Source organism: Malurus melanocephalus, unplaced genomic scaffold (assembly GCF_030028575.1).
Source record: "Malurus melanocephalus ecotype Western Australia unplaced genomic scaffold, MMel_1.1 scaffold_356, whole genome shotgun sequence".
Lineage (NCBI taxonomy): Eukaryota > Metazoa > Chordata > Aves > Passeriformes > Maluridae > Malurus > Malurus melanocephalus.
The window spans coordinates 668,767-681,680 of NW_026623588.1; positions in this window are offsets into that span (position 1 = coordinate 668,767).

Below are 12,914 nucleotides of genomic sequence, written 5' to 3' on the forward strand. Positions count from 1 at the left end.
ATGGCTGATGGCACCCTGGGGATGGCTGATGGCACCCAGGGGATGGCTGATGGCACCCAGGGAATGGCTGATGGCACCCTGGGGATGGCTGATGGCACCCTGGGAATGGCTGATGGCACCCTGGCAATGGCTGATGGCACCTTGGGAATGCCTGTCCGCACCTCTGGGTGCTGTAACAAACCCAATTCCTGCGTTCTGCCCCCTCCAGACACTTGGATCTGGGGCCTCTGATTAAAAGGAGAGCCCTGGGAGGAAATGCTGTATGTGGCAAGGAGAAAGATGCCCATTAAGGGCTGAAAGGGGTGGATAATCCCCATCCGGGCATGATTTAAATCATTGCTTTATCTCTACTGGCCAGCATGGGTGTCATGGTTGTTAAGCTGGTAACAGGGCTCTGGGAAAAAATTGTGAGGAGTACAGGAAAAATTTCAGTGTCCTGAAATTTTCACCACCAATTAGAAGCTTCAGTGGTGATTTGATTGTTATCCAGTCCACACAGAGAAAAAAAAATYTCACAGAGGAATGATCCAATATCTATAAATTAGAGGAAGACGAAATTCATGCCTCAAAACAGTGAACTTTTTGTCATGATGAAGCTAAAATAATRGGCAATTTGAACAACTCATCAGGAGTTACAAAGGTCTGATCCTTTACTTGGAAACTGGAGGGAAAGGATTGGATATTTTTCCGAAAGTTGTTTTAATTAAATTAGGAATTAATCCTGACATGTCCTAGGGTCTGTTATACATGTGAAATCAGATTAAATGGTCACAGTGACTTCTTCTGCTCTTGCAATCAATAAAAAAAAACTGTAATTGTGGTGCTAGCAAAGAAATATATTGCTGAACTAGAGGGGAGGCTAAAGGACAGACGAAAATATTATGAATTCTAGAATTTATACAATAGATCGCATTCACTTCAGCAAGAATTCCACCATTGTTATTTTTTTTTCCACATTTAATTTAAAGAGGCAATATCCTTTTAAGCTTTCATTCTGCAGCAGGGTAGATTAAATTTAAAATAGAAAAGTGCTGCAGAATAGATCTGGGGATGTTCAGGGCTGGAGGACAACTTAATGAAGCAGAAACTGAAATACCATACGTCTCCAATAGCTTTAATTTRTACAAATATTATCTTTGTGTCTTTCATAACATGATGCAGAGGAGCTCAGAGTACAGTGTAATTCCTTTGCTTTTCAAGATAATTTTATCCAGTTTAGTACCTGGGTTTGAAACYGGCCCAATTCAAACCAAAAGGGCTATAAAGGTTTTTTGCTTTAATTGCCGAAACAGGCTTGCACATATAAAATCAATTTAATGGCTGGAAAAGGCTGCGAGGTGGATAAACAGGGAAGAGTGCCAGACTGCCTAGAGTCCAGTCCTGCCACAGGAATTCTGAGTGGTCTGAGTGGTCAGTGGGTGGGGAGTGGGCAGGGGCAGAGCTGTCCTTCAGGGAACTGGGAGCCCTCTAACCCAGGAGCTCTGCAGACCCAGCACATCCTGCTTCACACAGCTGGGCTTTGTGGGACCACAGAGGGTGCACCTGTGCAATATTTTKACCTTTTTTCAYCCCAAACTCAGCAGCAGGTAAATGRGGCTGTGGCCCCAAACCTCTTGATGCAATGAAACCAAGAGCAGCAGCAGCAGCAGGAGGGAGCTGGGGTTGAGCAYGCACTTGAGGCAGGATTTATWCCCTGCTGGTGAAGGATTCTGTGCTGRCACAGGCTCACAGAAAGGTCTGGRTGCAGAAATACCAAAATCCCAGCACAGGGACAGTCACAGTTCCTCTGGGGTGGCTCTTCTTGGCCAGGGATGAAGGAGYGTGTCACCAAAACAGGGGACTTGTTTGTGGTGTGGTCCCTGGAGCTTTCCTTGACCTGTTGACCACAAAAGTGGAAACACTTTTGGGTTCAAAGCAGTATTTTTTGGTGTACTTTGCCTTCCAGATATTTTGGGTCATTGTTGTACTGCTTCATATACTCTGATTCTAACTTACTGTGGGCTTTTGGTTAAAGCAGCTTCAYATGACCTAATTTTCATTTCTGTGGGATGAAATAATATCTTTTACTAATCTCTGAAAGGGACTTTGAAACTTCAAGAGCAGGTATCTAATGTCTAGCACCTTATTTATTCACAGATGTCTGAATCTGCTCAAGACCTGTAAAACTGGGCTTTTTTTTTTTTTCACTCAGTATGTTAGAATTGGAGAGAAAGAGAGAGAGAAACTAAAAACATGTTGCTGGAAAACATCTTCATTCTGAATAAAAGTAGAGTTTGTTAGTGAAGAAGGTTCATCTTTTCTTTATTCTTCATAACATGCATTTTCRTGGTTGGTTACAAATCTGGCATTGCTTCTTCCTTCATATGCTGCCAACAGTTTTCTATGATCTTAATTTCCYCCCCTCTATGTAAACCTCAGGAAAAAAGTTCCATATATTAGCCTGCAAGCRTTTGATTGACACACAGATTAATGTTACACAATTAAGGAGCGTTATCAGGTGAGTGCTTCAAAAATCATAATATTTCACAGGCAGGCAGGCTTTCTGACACCACTGTAAGTAGAAATACTTTATAAAAATTATTTAGAATCACCATCCATCATCATGAGAAACCTTGTGTTGTGCTAAAATAATTGACAGGTTGATAGCTGCAAAACGTTCCCAATCCAATAAAACACATAGCATTTCCAATAACAACACTGATGCACGTGGATTTCCAGGGGCTGCCAATTTATTATGAAAAATGACAGAGTTCTAATTTGCGAGCAACTTGAGTGTATTTCAACTCCGTGGTCAGTGTCCTTCAAACCATCTCCAAGCCAGTGATTTCTTTTGTGGATAAACGAGCCATGAATATGCATATGAGGTGCAGCRCAGCATGGGCTGCTGTGCCATTGCAGCCACAAGGTCATGGCCATAAATCTCCTCGGATGCTGAAWTTCCCCTGCACCTCAGGTGGGTATGGAGCAGCTCCCCACTTCCCCACCCCATTAAAGAGAGGAGTAATTGTATGGAAACCCTCGTGTACTCTCATGGATGAAAGGAAAGCTGGAATGAAAAGGCTGGAGCTGGAAATGAACCTGCCAGGTTCATCATCAGTTACTCAATGTGCTCCTAAAGTCTCTGCCTCTTCCAGGAGCACCGTGCCAGGGCCACTTCAGCTACCCTCACCCCCTGATCCCTTTCTGCTGGGCTGGGAATGGATCATCTGCCCCATAGCCCATGCATAAAACCCTTTTGGGGGGTTTCAGCAAGTAAAAGCCCAGTTTGCTGGTGGACAGGCCCAGGCAATGGGTGGTGGTCATGGGCCAGCCCCAGCTCCAGCCATCCTCTATCCCTGCTCTCTCTTCTTCCCTCTCCCATGTTTCTGGCTCTTCCCTTCCAGCCCGAGAAGTTTGCAGGGAGAATGGGCAGGATGGGCTTCTCCTTTACTCAGGAGAATAAAAAAAATATTGGAAGATGCCTCTTCTGCCCATGTTTTCCCTGGCATCCTTGGAGTTATTTGCACTGATTCCGACCTTTTTAAAAAGGGGTTTAAGCTACAGAGAAGCACTGACATTAATGGGGGCAAAGAAATAAAGCTCCTGATAATGCTAAAAAAACCCCATCAACAAAAATATGTAATAGAAGTCCCTGATTTGGACCTGTTTTCTCAGCTACAAGCACACCAAAAGCACCAGGTAAAAATTTGGATTTTTAATGTAAGATTTTATAAAGAAGTACCTTTGTACTGGTTTTTGTTTGTTTGTTTGTGTTTTTGTCTGTTTGTGTTTTCATTTGTAATTTTGTTTATTCTGGGTTTTTGCTTGTTTTTTCTTTGTTTTGTGTTTTCTTTTAAGACATACATTTGTTTCAAGCAGCCATCGAGACATTTGCAGGAAGGTTCAAGTAGGAGKGATTTTCTTTCCCCACCCAGAATTAACAGGACAGAGAAGGAACATAATATCCTAGAGTAACAATTAACCTTCAGCCACTTGCCTGTCACACAGTTTATGCAGATGCAGGAGGAAWAAAAGTCAGTCCAAGGCACACTGGAGCACCGTCCTTTCAAGCCCTTACCAGAGGACACAAGTTTATAAAAGAGTGTGGAAAATCTGGACCAAATGCTTCCAGAGGCTCCTGAGGCRCAGAGGTAAATGTGGTCATCCTTCTTCAAGGTCTCACTGCAATATGAGAACTTTCAACAGGAATTTTCCTAACACCTGGGTGATTGAAWAAATAGATGTAATTGTATATAAAACTCACTATGTAATTATGTATTTTACTCTATATTGCTATATATCATTATACATATAATATTAATGAATATCATTATTATTCACTTTGCAGCTACCTGACTTTTTCTTTAGACAAGCTCAGCAAACTTCAAGAACTTCCACTTGGACCCAGGAAACACAATTTAAGTTTTTCTAACAGGAAAGGCTCTGGATAGCTGTTTGACATTAAATTTCTGCACAGTTCAGCAGAAGGATCAGGATCTGAAACTGAGGGAGCAGTGTGGATTCCCTGTCTCCTGCTCCGTGTGGTATTGCTCTGTTCTCCAGCAGTGGAAAAACTCCCACTGTCCAAATTGTAGCAATTCTTGTCAGAAGGACATTTTTGTTTTCAGAGACATKCTTTATTTTTCCCAGTGTAATACACAATTGTTCCAAGACAAGAGATATTATAGTAGGTTGTTGCATTATTTAGATGGCATGCAGGATTGTATTATAATTTCCAGGGGGAAAAAGTCCAACACCCGTCAGGAGTTATTCAAGAAGATTAAATATATCCACTGGTCTTAAATCCAGGCAGTGGGCTGGTTTCACCACTGCATGAAATAAATCTGGGCAGGTCAGGTCGGCTTTTTAAACCCCCTTTTCTTTACCCAGCCTGGCTTAGACAACTTCACTCAAATATTTTCTTTCACACGTTGCTGGCAAAAGCATCAAAACCCTTGCTGGGTTTATATTACTGCTGACAAATCACAGTAATTCATGATCAGAGCTACTGTAGTTGTTCAGAGCAACTAGTGCAGCCACGGGGGCTGAGAGTGACTGACAGCACTGCAAAAATTACCTGCTAGAATTTCTTAGAGCTGCCAAGTAATTTGGGTTAGCAGCTCTTTCCCTTGAAGAAGAACCTTGCGAAGAGGGTTGGCCTCGCAGTACCCCAGCTCTGGATCAGCCCCAGCAATCAGAGGAGCAGGCTGACCAGGATTGAATTGGTCACAGAGGGCTGTGATGCTGAAAAGGTTATTGTCAATGGCAAAACAAAACAACCAGAGACAATTTAACAGCTCTCCAGGCATCCCTGGTTAATGGAGGAGTTTGYTCCTGGCAGTGATAACAAACAGGACAATATCCCTATCTTTCCTCTGCAGCCACCTGCAATATTCCACAGTTGGGGATGAACCATGGCAGGTCCCTGTGTGGGCAGAGTCCTCGCAGACTTTGCTGCCACAGCCATTTCAGCCTACTAAATGACACTTTTTATTTTTTTTTTTTAATAGTTGTTTAAATTCCGTGACATGCCAGTGCTGAGGAAACATGAATAATCTGCTTGTACTGAAAAGTCAAACACACAGCATCACCATTTCAAACTATAAACACCAGTTCTGCCCAGCAGAAGTTTCAGGGCCTCTTTTTCTATGTTTAGCCAGGTTTCAGAATTACTGGAGRACAACCAGACTCAGCCTGGATTCTTTGTTCAATTTTACCCTCCTTTTTTAAGGGTTTAATGTTGCTGTATTTTGATCCTTCACATTTTAAACCCTCGGTTTTTCAACCGGCAGCTTCTGGCTTTTCCAACAAGTGTTTCCAATGCCTTTACAAACTGCTGCATTGTCTGATAGACTGCACCTTCAGAGCCTACCTCTTTCTAGGGGAACAGAGCCGAGACTTTTATTCCAGGGTTTGCTTCATGACACAAGGATCTTTTGTGGGCACTTTGCTCTTTTTCTTTCTAGGATTCCTTACACTAAAATAGAAGTAACTTTAGAGAGAAAAAAAAGGCACAAGACTGTTCTTTGTGTATTCAGCTTGCTAACTGTCATGATTTTATGAGGAGTCTCATGACACCTGGCATTTTTCTTAAAACCCTAGACCTTGGATTCATATGGATATACCAGAATTCCAGCATTAATTAAGAGAAGGTTTCCAGCCAGCCTGGATGTGGCAAAAACCTTAAAATGGACAGCTCTGAGAGGAGAAAAGAAGAGCCCTTAAACTACTTGTAAAAAAGCTCATGTTTTAGGAGGTAAACTCCTAATTTCTGGAGGGAAAGGAGGCAGGGAAGACAGAAAAGCCTTGCTCAACATTGAGTTATGATATCCCTGCCCCTGCAAGACATCCTCTGAAACTCAGCCCTCWGTTTTTATTGTGTTAGGCTAATTGGAGTGAGAAGCCATCCAAACCTGCAATAGGAAATGAGATTTGGGAAAACCCACACCCAGCAGACAGGATTAAAAGCAGTTTCCTCGAATCCCAGCCCATCTCTTGCAGACAGATCATCAAAGTTTCAGGTGTGCCGATTCCRTTCTAAAATTCCAAATTATAAAGTGAAAAGAAGCAGAAACACAATACTGTCCCTTACTCAGCTGSCAAGCTAAGGAAGGAATTAGAGAAATGCTAACAACCTGTGGGCTGGCATTCAGGTTTATTTTACCTGAGACTGTCCATCTGAAGGAGTAAAAACATCTTTCACACTGCTCCAAGTGACTGAGAAACCCCTTAAAGACAATTGCTGCCAGTCTCTTCTCCCACAGAAAGGCTTTTCAGGATGAGGATTTTTTTTGGTTAGTGCAGAAAACTCTTTCCATAAAGCTCCCATAAAGTGGGGAAGCAGAGAGTGGATAATCCAGATCACAGAGCAGGCCTGGCTCAGCTCAGTATTTTTTTAGCATTATTTCAGTGTCGTAACAAACATTTGATAACAGTGCAAACCTGCATAAGCAAGTCAGCCCATGGCAAAAAGAGCAATCCACTGCAGCTGGGTGGTTTGTGTGGTGCAATCCCRTGTAATCCTGCTTCCCCTCTGGCAGTCCTCGCTCCAATCTAAGACACCTTATAAGTAAAACAAGTTTGTGAGGCTCAGACAAGAGACCACTTTGTAAAGCAACTTGTGTGTGCACGACTTGAAAGAGGAAGAAAGTGCTCTTAGGACACGTTATTACAGGAGCTGGCAGCAGATAGAGGCTCCCTTCCTGTTTTAGCTGGTCTATTAGTAATGGGATTGCAGCACCTTAGATGTCAGCTGTGAATTAGATCTGCCCTGGATCTAGAGATGTTCCYGATCCTAAAAAGCCCATGTGTGTGTGGGGAGTCTCCTGAGCYGTGCAGGTGAAGCAGCTTGGCTGTCCCAATGCCTGGCACCCCGTCAGAGCTCGCTGGGGAGCCCAGAGTCTGCTCCTGCAGAGCCTGTTCCTGTGTCAAACACGGCTGGAAGGCACCTGGACATGGGTGCTGCTGAACACAGCTGGGGCACAGCCTCTAAAACCCTGCATAGTCCAAGTTATGCATCAATCCTAGAAGAAAAATATATTTTTTTTTCCTATTTAGGATTTTGCAAGTGATTCCAGGATAGTTTTGCACCAGACACAAGGCATCTGCTGCAGCAGCTCCTCAGCCCTTCCCAGCTCTCAGCCTGGGCTGGCAGAGCTCTCCCTCCCGAGCTGTGCCCCACAAACAGAGCCTCTGCACTGCCCCACAAAATGCCCCACAAACTGCCCCAGCAGCTCCTCACCCTGCCCCACAGCCTGCAATCACAGCAGGAATGGTGTGGGGCTGCTGCCTCTGGACAGCCTGACCTACTTTGGAGCAGGGATGCCGGAGTTTGCATTCTTCCTCCCCACTTSCACCCGCCGTGGCTTTTGTAGGGCCTCCCACACCGTTCATTAGAGGGGTGGCAGCAACTCGGCTGGAATATGCTTCCCTGAGATCAAAGCACCATGCAAAAATCCCATATTCAGTGTATTTATTAGAGATCAAATAACATCTATAAAGCACAYGGGTTTTTTTAACTCTGCTGCTCCTTCATTGAGCAGCTGCTTATCTCTTAATATTGTGAAGACCTGCCTTGCAACTACAGGGAGCTGGGGAAGAAAGAAAAGACACATTTCATGGTTTTCCCTTTCCCTGACATTTTCTCCCRTCCTTCTCTTAGCCCCAGCAAGCAYGAGAWGAAAKGAACTCGAAGASTCCCTGCACCTGCTGCTACTTCTATCACCTCATAGCTCCAGCCAACTTGTGATTTTGGAAACCCTTCACATGAAATACAATAACCACCTGCCCAGAAAAACAACAAAAAAAAACCCAAAAAAACCAAAACTAACTCTTTATTTGCAAAATAAGAGTTTTCTGGCTAGAAGACCTTTGCTCAAGAAACTCACCCAAATTTCCCAAGCATCCCCCTGTGAGAAGACACTCATGGGCTGTTTATATCCTTACAGAGGCCACAATTTCTTGCCCTTTACTCCAGCCTTGCTCCATGGATTTCAGCTGTTTTCCCTCATCAGCTCCTCAGATTGATTAAGATAAGACACTTTATTTCCTTCCCCTTTCCWGGAATGTTTGCTGTGGTGTCTGCAGGCAGTAATTTGGGGTCCAGACAGGCTGGGAGGGCTCTCTGAAGGGCTTTGCTCCCTGCAAGGCTGTGCTCTGCATATTAAGCAGTCACTGGTGGAGGTTTATGGCAGGATTTTCCAGGTAGGAAAGGACAAAATCATATGCTATGGGAAATTTAGGAAGGGCAAGGGTAATTTGGTAAATATTTTATTCAGGCACCCACTGGGGAGAAAGAATAGTTATACAGTTAAAATACTGGCTTTGTRCACAGCTCTTGGCCTTTGGCTTTTCCAGAGGCTTCCTCTATAACCTCTGACAAAAATCACTMGGAGAAAATTGTTTTTGAAGCTCTTTAGGCAAGACAAAATAATGAAGAAATTGCTTTGGAGACATGTCTTGCATTCATRCCTAGTTTCCCATATGCAAAAATGAAAGCAATAATGTGACTTTTCCTCCACCCTTGTCTATGTCCCCCAGACCCAAGGTGCAGGGGGGCTGCTGCGGACAGGCTGCTCTCTGCAGTGAGCTGTTCCTGTCTGGAGGGGCCATGCCAGCCTTGCAAGGCACCAGAGGATGGCACAGGACCAGCCTGGCGGTGTTTGACCTCTGCCAGGCACAGGTCTGAGGTGGGGAGAGCACCACCAGCAGCTCCACCAGGGCTCCACATTTCCCAGGTCCCTGCGGGTCCTTGTGCAGGGAAAACAGTGACTCAACAGGTTTGGGAGGAGTTTGTGCATTTGTTTTTTCTTGATTCCACCCGGTCTGAAATCACTCAACAGTATTCTTTGATGGCTGGGAGGGAGTAGGTGAAGCCTTGTGAAAAATCTTTACTGAAATACTCCAGGTTGCTCGTTTTAGCATATCAATTAATTGAGACGTTTGGCATAAATTCTGTAGCAATTCTCCCCAAAGACTTCAGCAATTCGATCTCTTTTTTTTTTCTAAAGTGCTGTATACTTTAATTAATAGTTTTTATATTTTAGAATAGCCAAAGGCAAGCTTCTTTAACCAGAAAAATGTATATATTGACACACCTTTGAGGCAGTAAACTTTTCTGCATATTAATATTGAAAAGAAACTCATTAATTAGGCAGTCTCTCTCTCACAYACACAAATMTTCTGATAGAATAAGTGCATTGAAAGTTTTAGATCACTTGGGACAAGTTCTGCCTGGAGCAAAGCTGCAAAGTTAATGCTCTGTATTAACTGCAGCAATCAACCCCCAAAATGGCTGCATCCCTCAAGGCCAGTCATTCCATTTGATCAGGTTGCAAAGCAAATTAGCATTCTCTTTGCCCTGGCTATGAGGTTTCCTATTCTTTTCATGAATGATTTATTGGTGCCCCCTRTCCAGGATATGCTTGTTCTACCATYCMCCTTTCCAGGGATTTTTGCCCCAGCAAAAGGTGTCCCCTGGGGTTTTGGTGTCACCTGGAACCTGCACAGATGCTGCTCCCTGTCTTGTACTGAAAAGCAGCATTTGCTCCGTGGTGAGGGGAGTTTGTCTCCTGACTTCTTTCCCATTCATCTTCCGTCAAATTTTGGCTTCTTTGTTTGGATAAAAACCCCCTTTTTGCAGGAATGCTCACAGAATTCAGGGAAAGCTGTGCCTTTGTGAGGAGGTGACAGCCAAGTGCTGCAGAGGTGGTTCAATAGCTGGGATCAATATCATTTGGGATGGTGTCTTGCAAAAAAGCTGGGGAGTGCAGCAAGAAGTCACACCTGGGGTGTTTTTCACATCCTCTGAGCTGTCACACAGGAACTGCAGGGCAGAGGTGGCTCCAGGAATGCCCCGTGGGGCTGGTCCTCATCTCCCTCATTGGCAGAGCTGCTGGGATGCAGCAGAGCTCCCTCAGACCCTCTTGGCTGTGGAAACTGTGGCCAGGGCTGGTGTGGTGGGGAGTGTCCAGCCCTGCAGTGACTGGAAATTGTCCTCCATTCTGCACTTTGGGTAGAGTGAAAGAGAATCTGCTGGGACAATCTTTGTCTTGGGGGTTCTTCAGCTCCTCCGTACCTTTTTAATTTGTTTTGAAGGTAGGTGTAAAAAACGAGTGTAGGGAAGATGCTTTCATCCTCTTCCCTCCCGTACCTCTCCACTGGCTTGGAAAGGCTCTAGAAACACAAAGTCCTCACCACTTCTCCTTTCTCACTTCCTACTTCAATAAACCCTGTTAACAGTAAAACCCTGCCTGATTTCCAGGAAACCTCTCCTACAAGGTATGGAGGAGACAGTCACTTTGGCTAAAACCTGAGTCATCTTTSCCACACGTTCCTGAGCTGAATCACTCTGTTAATCTCAGCATTGTCCTTTTTTTTCTTTTTCTTTTTTCTCTATTGGCAAATCCATGGAGAATCAATTCTAATGAGCTCTACAAACTTACTGCATGGACCAGATGCACCATGTGTATTAAGTAGAGAATTGAACTTCGGGCAGGTTCTCAACATGAACATGAACTTCATTAGSTATATTTTGACTCCTGTGTATATCTATACTTATTTTCATGAGTTATTGCTCATTTTCATCTGTGCAATCAAGCCCAAAATCAAATCTGTGTCTTCTGATGTCCAGAGAACAGTGACATGAGAACTGGTCTCATTAGCACTCATGGGAGATGCTGGTACAGCCTGGGAAGGGAATGTGYAGCTTCGACTTCTTAAAATTTAATGACACAGTTTGTAGGGCTTTGATCCTCTAAGTCATCTTTACTTACAAGGAGACTCATGAAAGTCAATGGCACCTATTTAGAATATAGAAAGTTAAACAGAGGAGCCAGCCTGTGCAAGGTCTATAGCAGTCAAACCGATATTGCCTTGTACAAATGCCATAACATTTTCTAAAAATTCATAAATGAACAGATTGTTTCTTTATCAACAAATATTGAAGGCAATTGGACTCACYGTGGCCACTGCAAGTGTCCCTCATGGGCAGAGGAGAGCTTTCAGCCTTGAGTTGAATGCAATTATTTTATACTTTGAGCTGGATGCTTTGTTTCACTTTAAAATTTCTGTGGGTGGGTCAATATTCCTATAGAATTGCTATAGCTGTCAATGAACTGCCTCTGGCCATTTTCATAGGTTTAGGCATAGCTTAACTGAAATTTATTTGAGAGAAAATGATGCAGGAATGGAAGAAATATTCCTTTGCAGCTGGAGTTAGGRCATGGGCAGATTTTGTGTGTGAATGTCCGGCATGTGATGTGACCCCTTGGTTCAAAACCACCTAAAAAGTTCCTCTGTCCTGCAAGCCTTAGACCTAGGACTAGACTAGCTCTCCACAGCCTCCCCTAACCCAAACCCAAACCCAAACCCAAACCCTAACCCTAACCCAAACCCTAACCCTAACCCTAACCCTAACCCTAACCCTAACCCTAACCCTAACCCTAACCCTAAACCTAAACCTAACCCTAACCCTAACCCTGACTCTTTCCACCAATGAGATCACATCAAATGCACCATACAGAAAGGCCTGCTTGGAAAGGTAAGGCTACACTGGCTCTCGTGGCAGTTTTATTTTGTTCATTACTGAAGAGAAACACATTCCTGGTGTCTGACAAGTWAAAAAAATGAATCATTGTCTGACAGCTGGGTGGTTCCTCAGATTTTGTACTCAGCTACTACAAACACCAAGTAAATGATAAATACATCAGCTCTGCTTTTTTTGGGTGTCTACTTGTCCGTGCCCCTGCTTGTTCCAAGCCTGTCCTTGCTTGCCCTCGTGTCTGCTGAACAGACACAGAGCTCAGCAGAGCTACAGGACCAGCCCTTCCCCACATGCAAGGGTGCAAATGCACATGGCCTTTCCCCAGTGCACCTGCAGAAAAAAACGGGGCTTTTTGTGATCTAGGCAAGGCAGGTGGCTGACCACACTTAGATGAAAAAAAAAAATTAAAATTATTCTACTCCTTTGCTCAAAACTTGGCATGTAATTGTGAAATTAGTTTTAAGCACGGGACATTGCACTGAGTTGGTCTGGAGTTTCCAAAGCTGCTAATGAACAGTGGAGAGCTGGATACAGCAAAAAAAAAAAAAAGACGTGCTAAGCAACAGAAAGCTGAAAATTGTTTTTCTGGGGCAGGTTTCACCATCAGCACCCACAGAGTGCTCCCAGGAGCTCTCTCAGTTGTGTCCTTCTGCTGGAAGGGTTCTTTGCAGTCATTCTCCAGAGGATGGGTCTCCAGGAGTGCAGAGCAGCTGCTGCATCCTGCAGGGATGAACACAGGAGCTGAAGTGTTGAGCAAAGTGCCTTCCTCTGGGGGCTGTTTGCAGCTGCCCAGGTCATTGTAGCGGGGTCTCTCCGTGGAAAAGTCGGAACACTGCGAGAAATCCACATTTCCCTCTCCAGATGAGTCACGAGTGGTTCACCTGCCCGAGTC